Below are 12,234 nucleotides of genomic sequence, written 5' to 3' on the forward strand. Positions count from 1 at the left end.
AACAACAGCTCATGAGTACACAGGATGACAACTACACTGGCAGGAAGAATATAGAAAACAAGCACTTAAGTGCAAAAATATCCCCATTCTCTCACTAAACCAATGCTGCTCTGGGATACAAAGTGATGCAGATTTGCAGAAATTGTATTCACTAGCAAAACCAAACTACCACAAAGAAGGTGGGGTGGAACATTCTGTTTTATGTTGAAGAACAAAGTGCAGAGGCCACAAGTAACAGCAAAACAGAAGGAGAAACTATTCAGCTGAGCATACTGACCTAGAATGCAGGGTTCAGTTACCACCTATGTACACACACGCATCAGATTCACAACCCAAGCAACATTTTATGCAGTCCCAGCCTTCTTTGTAAACGCACATTTAAAAATTCAAGGCAATAACCTGATACACAGGAGCTGAACACTACTACAGCCCATTGCAGGCAGGATAGAAAGAAAACAGAGAATTTGCGTAACAAAGCAAGCCACAGCAAGAGAGGAACATCTGTTACTTTTACCAGGAATACCATATGGTCAGTATCTGAAGTACGGAGAATGAGTTCATTCATATTTAAAAGCAAAAGTAATAGGTCACTCTTTCCAAGATAAGAGGGAAAATGCCTGTTCCCTTTCCCCTGTTTCAGCCCCATCATCCTCAGTCCAGATTTGGCTTTCTGAAGAACCGGTACTGCCAGTATTCTGGCCCAGGCAGTCAAGCTCTGAGCACTTTTCATGACAGGATGCCATGATGATGAGGATGAGAACACTCCTGTAGGAGTTTTGCTTAGCCGTAACACAAGCCTGGTTTATCCACAGCCCAGCCAGAGCTGCAACACTGAAAGACCAGTTCTGTCACTAGCAGATTACAGTAACACTCTGGACCTGTGAGACATCCAGCAGCAGTAAGCATGGTTTGCACATCTCAGCCACTATCATGAAGCCATCTTCAATTCCTGAAAGTACTGCCCAGAATTGCAACCAACACAGCTGGTCAGATTAGACAACCCAAGAACACATCTTTCTTCAACAAATGTGAGGCCAGAGACATGGCAGCAATGCTTTCTAATATCCTGGAAAACATGGGCACACTAGCTGAGAAAGCTTCTACTTCAGCAGTGCTACCCCACGTACGGGGTCTGCCACACAGCAAAGTTCTAAGGCAATGGGGACAATCTTAATGCATGCTCATTATCTCTTAAAAAACAGATCAGTAAGGTCTTTTTCTATTTGAGCACCTGCTGGTGGGTATCATTTAGTTGTGTAAGTCTTGTGCAGGGAGATAAGACCCCTGGTACTAGCAAAAACCCTCAACGGCTGTCAAGATACAGCACACAAGTTAATTTACCTATTGTAAGAGTCCCTGAGTCCCAACAAGGTCTTGCCATATTTGACAGCTGTTCATTCTTCCCAACCTGAATCCACACTTGCTCTCTGAAATTCAAGTGTTCATTTTGTCAATTGAGTTTTCGTTACAAGCGTCAGATAGCAAAAAGGATTAGAGGGATTTTGCAGCAGTGTTGAGCAGCCTAAGCCACAAAGAGAATGCAGTATAGAAGCCTACTCTGACAATCAAGTGCCATGAGTAAATAAAATAGAAAAAATGACATGCCAGATTAACTAGTGCCAGCATTATTTCCTAGATCCATCCAGGTCACATGTCTCAGTCTCCCCTCTCCATTTCTTTAAAAAACTCCAATCTGAGTCCAGGTATACTGTTGCCCTGACCCACACATCTCACTTTGTATTCACATATGTCAGCCTACTCACAAGCAGTAAAGGAACAGCAATGCAGCACAGAAGAGACACAGACAGCAACTGTCTGGTTAACAGCCTCACAGCCAGAAAGTGCCAGAGGGAAAAAAAATAGATGTAATATCTGAATTCTAGTTATTGCCAGGATAAGTATTTACTGAAAGAGGTGGCTAGAAGTCTCAGCTTAGGACCATGAACTTCATCTCTATGCTTACAAAAGCCAGCTTTTGATAACAACTTTGAAGAACAAAGTGTCATCTTCCATGTTTTGCCCTCCTTATATATTTCACTTACTGACAATCCTCCTATAAAAGGATACATTTCACACAAGAGAGCAGCACAAGCAGTGTACTCGTGTGGAGTAGCAACCTCCTATGGAAGCTGAAAGCTGGATGCAGGCTTCTGACTAAAGCCTTCTGTAACTCGGGCTTCTGCACACAGCTTATGTTATTCTTATTTAAGATTTTCCATGCCACCAGAAGTTACTCCCAATCAATTTCTAGCAAGATCTATAGTCTACATTTCTTCCACGCGAAAATGAAACTTATTGCCAGTGAAAGCATCACAGAATTAAATGCATTTTCGGACACAGGGGGCAATGAATAGTCTTAGAAATCAGAAAGGTTGTAGCACAGCTTTAAGCAAGCCAAAGGCCACCGGGAGAGATTAAATATGGACTTCCCTAACAAACATTTCTAGACTTTTTTTGTGTAGTACCATTAACTCTGCTTGTGGCTAATAATGATGAAACCAGAGCAACCTTGTTACTGTTTTCAGAAAAGGCAGATTTTGTAAAGACAATTTCCATTTTTTTCCTGTGTGGAACTTGGGACAGCCTGTCCATTTTAAGATCACCTGAATCCAGAGCTGGACATGCTGTCCCCTTTGCACTCTGGGGCACAAAGTAGTGGAAGCCTGAGAAGAAAAGATCAGAGCAGACCAGCCAGCAGTTGTGTGGGTGACCCCAACACAAGCACACAAAACTGCACAAAGGGGCAGTGGCCAAAATGACTGCACACGGCACATGTCCTCTGCCAAGGGTAAGGAGGCTAAGGGGGAAAGGCTGATATTTCACTGGGCAGACAAAAAAAATAAGCCTTTTGCATTGTATTTTCCCAAGTCTGCCTTCTCAGCTCTGTAGTTCCAACACTAAACTTCATTAGCAAAGAGACCCATGATTACTTCTGGCTTATAAGCAGTTAAGCTTTGCCTCAGAAGTCTCACTTTGATCCCCTACTTGTCATCTATCCAGCAATTAAAGGATTTTTTTTTCCTCCATAAATTAAAAGGAGCTTCAGGTATTAGAAATGCCCCCAAGCTGCTCTGCCGCCATCTGAACTTTAGACTCATGATAGTTCTGTTGCTCATTACTTCATGCAGCAGAGAGAAGTACAGCCAAGCCTTCAAACCTGGAAGGGCCAGATTTATTCTGTGGGATATCAAAATGACCATACCTATGTCAATGAGCATACTATGATCTGAAAGGAGAAAGTAACATTTCACCCTCAAAACTTTTCCATAATCTTACATGAACAGATGTAGAGAAATTTTTCAGACAAAGGTAGGACTTCCCCGTTGACCAAGTCCCTTTAAATAGTCACTGCTCCTTAGGCATTCAGAAACCCCAGAGCAACAGGATTTATTTTTTTTCTGAACACGAAGTATTCAGCTCTCTTGCTCAATGAAGCCTGGGGAGGAAGTGCTTCCATTTGACACAAAAGGAAATAAGGTCTAGCTCAGTGCTACTGCAGAAAGAGATCCCCAAATTCACCTACCCCCAGAACAAAGACAAGTACACCCTCAAGCTCAGACATTTGGTACCTCAAGCCAAAACACAGGACAAAGTATCTTGGGTTTTTGTTCAACAGATTCATACAAATCTTCCTCTGTGGTATAGCTATCACTGTTATGTTTGCAGCCTAGATAAACTGAGTGGTTTAATGCCCACTACAGTAAAATGTTCACCTCCACAGTCTGCAAGACCACCAGGAGCAAGGCACTCCAGAGGCCATCACTGGCTCAGTGGTGGCAGCAGAGACCCCTCTCTACTTCTTGCTACCTTAACATTTTCCACCCGAGAACAGCATTTCCACATTAGGACTTTGTTTTTCTTTGCAGGCCAGGTAGCAGCGCTTTGGCCCAAAACTTGCCTAGTTTGGCACTTACCTGAGACCAAAGGACTGAATGAATAAAGACTCCCGTGCCCCGATAAAATTATGCCAACATCTGCCACCCCACCCCATGAAGGACACACTCTTGTCCTCCCCACAGCTGCCCATGTCCCACACACATACAAGGTCACCACATTCCCATGTGCCAGGCGTGGCTGGCATAACCCTACACCATCAGCTGAAAGTATGGCAACCTCACAGCCACACATTGGGAGAACCACAACACAATGAAGTCTCACACCACAGTACAAAGCATGCGGCAGCCATGCATTATGCCCTATTACACAGGAAACTATCAACTGTGGAAGAAAATCCATGTATCATTTTTACTCGATGAGGTTTGGCTTCTGTACTTTAGCTATTTTAGCTCTTCTTGTTCCAGAACACAGCAGAGAAGCTCATCTTGTATTACAGAGGGTTACCTATAAAACACAGGGCACGTTATCCAAGTGCAAGTCTCACCCCAGTAATTTCTTCTCCACAAAATACCAAGGAAAAAGAATGGAGTTTTAAGCTTTCAATACCAAAATAAACTGGATTGAAATTTACTTAAAATTTTTGCCAAACATAGCCTAAAGGCAAAAACCTATGGTCAATAACACCCATAACCCCAGGGCGTACCACTGACAGCATGAGAGACTGCAGTGGTATTTGAAATGCTTTATCTATTCTAAGACACGTATGTCTTGGAATACATATTTTCATTGGATGGTGAAGAAGGATAGGAAGAGAGGGAAAGAGGTTGTCACAACTGGGCTGGCAAAGATGTTTCTACTTTAATACAAGAACTCAAGGCAAGAAATCTTCTCTCCCTGTGTTAAACAACAATTTCTCTTGAGAGGACACCTACAGACTCTTACCACTTCTTTCTGAATCTAGATTCTCTAAAGACAGATATAAAGGGCCTCAAAGCTCAGACCCCAGCAGCCAGATGAATATCACCTCAACACGTGGATTTGAACAAAGAAGCCTTTCCAATACACTTCTGAGCCTCCCATTGTTTTCTAGTTAGTAGTGGGGAACCAAGCTCAGCATTTTTCTTGAGGGACACTTACCTACTACATATAGCCCAAATGGTTATGTAAGACATCCAGACCCATTCCTTGTATCCAGATCTACATAACCTGAGTGCCTGCTCTGAGAAGGTTGGGTCTATCTTAGCTCCAGATGTCTGACCTTTACTACTGTGATTTTTCACAACCAATATTATTCTTTCTCACCAGGAAGCTAAGTGACATCATCTCTTCTAAGAACTAGTTCCTGGACACCAAGAAACTGGTAGATTGTTGCAAGGTTTGTCTTCCCAAATGTACTCAGATCATCACCTTCTTAAGAGCAGCTTCACATAAAAGAAAAAGGCTAGGTCAGTTTTGATGAGTTACATTTTTATGTGTCTTTTTTTTCCCCCCTACCTTCCTCCATCACATTACTGGCCTTTACCTGTGACTTGTGGCCCCATCTGAGAGCACCACCTATGACATTGTAGATTACATCTTGATTACAGACAGATACATAATAAAGAAACTGATCTACCCTCAAAAACTGCACACACGTTGGTGTGTAAAAATTCACATGTGATCAAAACAAACTCATCTAGCTTACTGCTCCGTTTCCTGCAGATGCTAGAGGCTTTGACAGGCAGGAAGCACATAGAGAAACCCAGGCAACAACTACACAACATTCATGACACTGTATACAAAGCTTGTGTTAACACTTCCTATGCTAATCACATTTCTTACACCCTGAAAAACAACACCCTGTTGTTTTTTTTCTGAGAAGCTAATAAAGCTTCAGCCTCCAGAGCTGTCAGTCTCTGTTCTCATAGGCAGTGTAGGTCCAATACCTTTCTCAGCATCCAATTCCTGGGTAGCAGGCAGTGTTACACTTGCCAAAAGATTCCACATGCTCTGTTTGTAATATTCTTATTTTCCTTTCCTTCCCCAAAAAGGGGAGAGGATCTCCACAGTAGTCTTTCAATCATCAGGTACAGAGGGTGTAGCAGCAATCAACCTCACAGCGCAAGTCTCAAATAACTCTACTGAATTCATGTGCTCATCCCAGTACAACTACTGAGTTAAGCCAGCTTCAAAAAGCCTGCTTGAAATATCTTATTGGCTCCTCCTTAACCTTACCTACCTCCAAAAATTATCTTCAACTTGAAAAAACAGGCTACCTTCTACACTTACAGCAAATTCTACCATCATCACATGCAGCATCTTTGGCTCCATAACCAAAAGAGACATAAAAGAACTCAAAGACAAGAAAGGCTAAGATAATCGTGAGTCCTATAGGAAAAAAAAATAATCTATATATAATTTACTGATTTTACATTTAATATTGATCTTCATGGCTTGGAAGACAAAAAACGCCCTCTGCACTCTTTACTGTATCCATCCTGTAAAATTCACCACTTGTGGGGATTAAACAAGTTGAGCACCCAGCATGAGGTGCTGAAAGGGAAGAAAACGTTGCCTTGAACTTCTCTGAGCAGCTAGACAGTGCCCGGCTATACCTTCACAGAATTTAGGATATGCATATGCCCTTGTTAAGACACAGTACTGTATTGTCTAAGCTGAATATCTTTCAACAGCTCCAAGTACTACTTTAAGAAGAAAGATGGTGCAAAATTCCCATATGCACTGGGAGCCTGTTAAACAGTTGGCATAAAAAAAGAAAAATCAATGTATGCTTGAGAGAGCAGGAATCAGATATGCAGCAATTAAATGCACAGTGCAGGAGGACTATAAAACACCAGCTTGCTTTAGCAAATGTGATTGCTTGCCACCAAGTACCTCAGAAAAAAAGAAATAAAAATCTTCACATATCTCAAACTCAGCAAGGCTTGTCTGGAACAATGCTTGGAGGAGCTGCAGCACATGCATCATTCCGTAAGAAGCAGTATTTCTGACTCAAGCCCTCCTCTTTAGTCAGCACCAACGCACGCACTAGTACACCACTGGAGACAGTGGAAGGGACTGGGCACAGGTACGCAGATCAACCAAGGCAACAGAGACAGATTTACAAACGGCAACCAGGACTATTTTCTCAGCCATGTTGCCAGAGGTCAGAAGCGTATTAGTGCCAACTGTTAACATTCAGTGGCCCAAACACTTAAATTCCTTCCAACTTCAGTGTTCAGGCCCCCTCAAAAGTCTCAAGTACAATACACATCTCCTCTCCCACCTCCCTGTGCTGCCACACACTTTATGCGGGGCAGCCTAGTTTTAGTTAAAAAAAAAAAAACAAAAACAAGCTGTTCTGAAGAATCTAGGTGTTTCCTGTGAATCATTTAAAACAAAAAACAGAGGTACTGACAGATTTCAACCTATCCTGCAACAGGTCTATCTTCAGGTGACATACCTCTCAAACAGGAGATTTCCTTTAGCGAGTTTTTCAGATGAGTATTTCATATTGACACGTTCATCCCAGGCTCTCGCTGCCACACTACCACCAGAGGTAAGCCCCTGCCCAAAAAGTGAGTTTCAATAGCTCTGATGCCCATTACAAATAGCTGTCTTTTCTTGGGACTCCTACAACAGATTTGCTGCACTAGAGATGACTCTGTTCTGTCATGAACTGCAGAGCCCTTCCTGCTGGAAAGGCAAAGAAAAGAGGATTTCAGCAAGTGAGACAATAGACCAGCTATACCGCCAATTTCCTTGAACAGCCACAGTAAGGACACTGGCAACACCCATCACCCCAGGCATGCCTTCCATTTTCACCTGAAGGACCCATCCTTGTAAAAGAGAAGTCAGTCTGTCTGTCTGTCTGTCTATCTATCTATCCCACATGAACCCAGCTTGCCTCACTGCAACTCCTGTTTAAGGAATATATGGTCAGAGCCTGGTCCTCTGCTACAGAGGGGAAATAGCACCTACAGGTAGTGCTAGGTTCCAACCTGCCACTCCAAGGTTAGGCGAGATACCTTGATCACCAGCTAGTTTGACCAAAGCACTAGCTGAGATGCTAAGCTCTACCCATAAACACAACTGGCTGTTAGGTAGCAGAGCAGAAGTGGAATTGGCCAGGGAACACAAGCCTATGGGGGAGCAATCTTCTTCCCAGTCTCAGACACAGCAAGTTATTTGTCGCATCAAAAGTCAAAGAGCCGTTTTGTGATGTGTTTGTTGATGACTATGCTATGTTAATTAAAAACTAGCTTCACAAATAGGGATAAATACAGATGAAAAATTAAACTTAAGAAATGTCTGTTCCACAAAATGTCGGGGGGAAGTGGAGAGGTGGGAAGATGTGATCATCGCAGCTTAAATAAAACAATATACTGTCTCCAGGATACGGTGGCTGCTGGAAAATCCATCTTTCTTCCACTCTACCAGAGATCAAACCAGAGAGTCACAAGGGTTAAGCTAGTCTTCAAGTTACCTTCAAATAAACACCAAAAACCCACCAAAAACCCACCCCGCTCTCATCTAGAATACAAACCTTCAGTTCATACATAAAGAAACAGGCAGAGGAAGTTCCCTCTGGCCTCCTATCAGTGGAGCAGAAAGAAAATATCTGGGGAGAGAAAAAGATCAATTTTGAATATTCTGTACTGTTTCCTTAATTTTTAATACCAACAATGTTGTATGCCCCTGGAGTTTCATGCTACAGAACACCACTTGAAAAGGAAATACTAACCTGGACCAAAAAAAGCCTAAGTCAAAATCTACACAAAGGAGAAACCCCAATATGTGTGAAGGGATGCAGATGAATGCTGGCTGACCCCAGAGCAGACACCACTGTTACAAGCACTCAGATTTTAGGTTTTACAGGTCACAAATGGTTCAATCAGACAAGGGGGAAACAGACAATAAAGCACAGGTTAGAGAGCATTCAAGGCCAACAGCTTTGCACAGGAGCTGTTCAGGAATGCTTCTGTCATCCTCCTTCTGTTCTCACTTCACAGGATAAAAATAATGCAGGAGTGGAATCCTGTGTTCTGTACTGCCACTTGTCTGCAGTCTCTCTGACACCCCCCCATTTCAGAATAATTGTTTCAAAGCACAGAAGATGAGCAGGATGTAGAAATGTGTTAGAATATTAATAACTAAGTACAGGGCACTCATTCACAGGAAATGCCCTGCACACACCAATCGAGAGTAAAGAAAAGATAAAACTAACAACGCATACGCCTTCCAGTTTTTATTTTCAGGTCATAAAAACAATCACCACCCTGAAAATGAGCATTTCCTGGGATTTAACAACTGTTGAGTTAATAGTGCTAGGCAAAGGCAGTTATGCCTAGCCCATAATTTTACCCACATAAAATGTGTCACACTGCATCTGTTAGTGATGTCTCTTTGAATGTTGTCAAGGAAAAAAGAAACAAAACTACTGCTGTTTGGAAGTGCTGATAAACCCCTTCCCACAGCTAATGCTTCCACACAGGTTTGCACCGGGGAACCACGCTGGATGACCTCTGTAATGCACACTCCCCACCTGTGTACAGTCACTAGCAAAAACCACTCTAAATAAGATAGGCACCTTCTGATGAAGCCTTTCTCTTTCCACCCCAATACCTTTTTTCACATTTTTTTGAGCTCAGCTTATCTAGATATTATGTCTGCACAGCCAAAAATTGTGCAGCTTGCAAAGAGATCATATTTTTACATCATCACTGTAGGCCTTTTCCAATTCTGCATTAGGAAAAAAACACTCTCCATCAAAACGAAACTCTGTGAGAGCATTGTGCTGATATGCAGATGCTAGCTGTGCAGACACACCCAGTCAATCTCTGTCTTCCAGGCAAGATCTTTAACTTGTCTAAATCCCTCCTATTCCTCTATTCTACACCGAAGAGGGTCTCAAAACACCCTGCAGAGAGAACAGTTCCTAGTGAAAGATAGCAAACTCCCTTACAAGTTCACCAGAAGGCCAGCTCAGCCAGACTCAGGACAGATTACCCACGTAGGATTGTCACCATGTACCCTCAGAGAATCCGCTATCACAAACCTAATGGCTATACTAGGGAGACCTGCTTTTAGAAGAAAAGGATGAGCTTCTCAGCCTCATACTGCCAAGGGAAAGCTTAAGAAGCTAACTGAGTACATTTCTCCCATTCCCTTTTTGATCTGCAAGACATTTTAACAGCTTTGTCTGATGCAATCATTTCACAGACCTAACCAGTATCTTCACCACCACCCCCTGCCCCTTCCCCACAGTCACAAATAAGATCTAGTGAAGAGACACAGTTTTAACAATTTTTTTTTGTGTTATATTACAAGCAAAGTCATATTTCACTATATACCTAGGCTTCAAGCTCCTCTCTACTGCTGTGCTGTTTCTCTTTAGACTGGAAACAGACCATTGGCATAAACCAAAAAATATATAGGTTGCATACACATTCATCCTAGAAAACTTAGAGCTCTTTGGACTAGTGATCAGAAATTCGACTCTTTAAGACTACTTAAAAGCATTTGAGAAACAATACTTGTTTGCTCTGGCCAAGGAACGAGAACAGACAGAGAAAAACACCGTCTAAGTTTCAGCTACATGCTGACTTGCATTCTTTCAGTTACATGTCCCAACATGTGAAAGATGCCACTATATTCAAGTCTAATATGTCTTGCATCCCAAAAAAGGTTTTTTTATTTAATGATAAAAAAATAAACACACATCCACCAAGATATCTTTTTAACTGAGGAGCACCCAAAAATCTCAAAAGATTTAAAGGAGCATTCCTAATGAGACCCCCTCAGAACTCACACCTCTGCACTAGCAGTTGCAGGAAACAAGGACAACAGGCCAGCACAGCAAGAAGAATGGTAGCAAAGGAGCTTAATGCCTTATCACTGCTAGAGGGATCTGAGGGGAAGAGGGCGTAGTCAAAGGAATTATCCCTATTCTGATTACCATCCCACCAAAGGCTCACATTAGTTTGTCAGCACTAGGACTCCCCTAGAGCACTGGATAATAACCTTGTTGAAAGCATTAGAGGGATTTCCTCTCCCCCCCGCCCAATCTACATCCCCTCTCTGAAGGGGGATAAAAGGGTGAGGTCCAAAAAACAGCTTTATGTTTAGTTCTCTGGAAGACATATCCAGGTAGTTTCTTACTATTAAAACATAAAATACACAAGTGAGATCCTTTAGGTTTTCAAAGGTAATATTTGGGAGCAAGTATGGAAAAAAAAAATCAAATGAAAACTAATTTTCTGTTCAAGAGAAAAGGTCAGACAGTATAGGTGGCTTATAATGCATGCGTAACTCTGGAAGGCAGTTCAACAGCTTCTACAGCAAAACCACGGAGTGGTAAGGAAGCGAGAAGAATACAAGAAAGAAAACCAGCTTGTGGTATCTGAACACCACAAAAAACAGGTTAACAGAGGTGTCAAGAAAAAGACTAAGGCATGGCTACAAAGGAGTGAGACCCAAGAACATTTTAGAATGCTAGCTTTCGGAACAGGAAGTAATGCCAACAGTAAGTGGCTGTCTCACTGCAGGAAGAGAACATGGAAGGCAGCACATTTTGACTTTAGTCTACAGAAGAGTCATGGCATGTGGGCAAACTACAGATTTAAAAAGCGAAGAGTCAGAAGAAATAAAGTAATGGCATTAGCTTTCATCTTACCTGGTGTTGACACAAGCTGGCATACAATGGTTGTCAAGTTAGTATGATTAAAGTGATGATGCAGTGACGATAGGTTGATTCACACACCTAGGAATGCACAAAAAAGTAAGTATTAGCTGTGAGTACATGGGGAATAAGAATGGCACTCTGTCACATAAAAGAGCCAGAAGGCTGAGGCATAAAAGCAGCTCTATTATGTATTTAGAACGCAGGCACACAGTTACACTTCAGGTACAGACATTACTTGCAAAATTCAGATCTGGGTTTGAGATCTACTGCACAAGTCACTCAAAAATAAATAATATTCAAAACTACCCTCACACATTCTGAGTATAAGAACAGATCACACTTTCCAGCATAGCAGAGTGTTACTGAAAACTTTTTTCAGCAGCACTCAAGCTTTGGTTTTAGGTTGGTTTGGTTTTTTTTTTTTTTTCAATGGGACAGAAGCTTCTGAGAAGTTACCTGAAATACACAGATTATAACTGCAAGTCCAGCCATCAGAAACACATATGCATTTCTACAAATAAAAATCCAGCGATAACAAGTACTGCAAACTTCCCAAACAAGCACAGGAAAAAAATATATTTATTCCTATGGTGCCAAAAATCACAGGTATGTTTTATTGTCTCTTATCCCCCCCCCTTTTTATTCAGCATTAGTACTAAAAATTCCAAGATTTAGAAAGATGTCTATTAATAAGGTAACCTTCTCCACTTCAAAAAGCACAGCAACCAAATGAC

At 41.9% G+C, this 12,234-nt stretch overlaps 1 protein-coding gene across 7 annotated transcripts in view; it reads right to left on the minus strand.

The window, feature by feature from the left end:
- SUSD6 (sushi domain containing 6) overlaps positions 1–12,234 on the minus strand; it is a 99,449-nt gene that overhangs the window by 66,052 nt on the left and 21,163 nt on the right. For all 7 annotated transcript variants that reach the window (XM_074909693.1, XM_074909686.1, XM_074909687.1 and 4 more), the window contains one exon: positions 11,492–11,578. The gene's annotated coding sequence lies outside the window, so the exon portion shown is untranslated. The remainder of the gene's footprint in view (positions 1–11,491; positions 11,579–12,234) is intronic.

Source organism: Athene noctua, chromosome 6, assembly GCF_965140245.1.
Source record: "Athene noctua chromosome 6, bAthNoc1.hap1.1, whole genome shotgun sequence".
Classification (NCBI taxonomy): domain Eukaryota; kingdom Metazoa; phylum Chordata; class Aves; order Strigiformes; family Strigidae; genus Athene; species Athene noctua.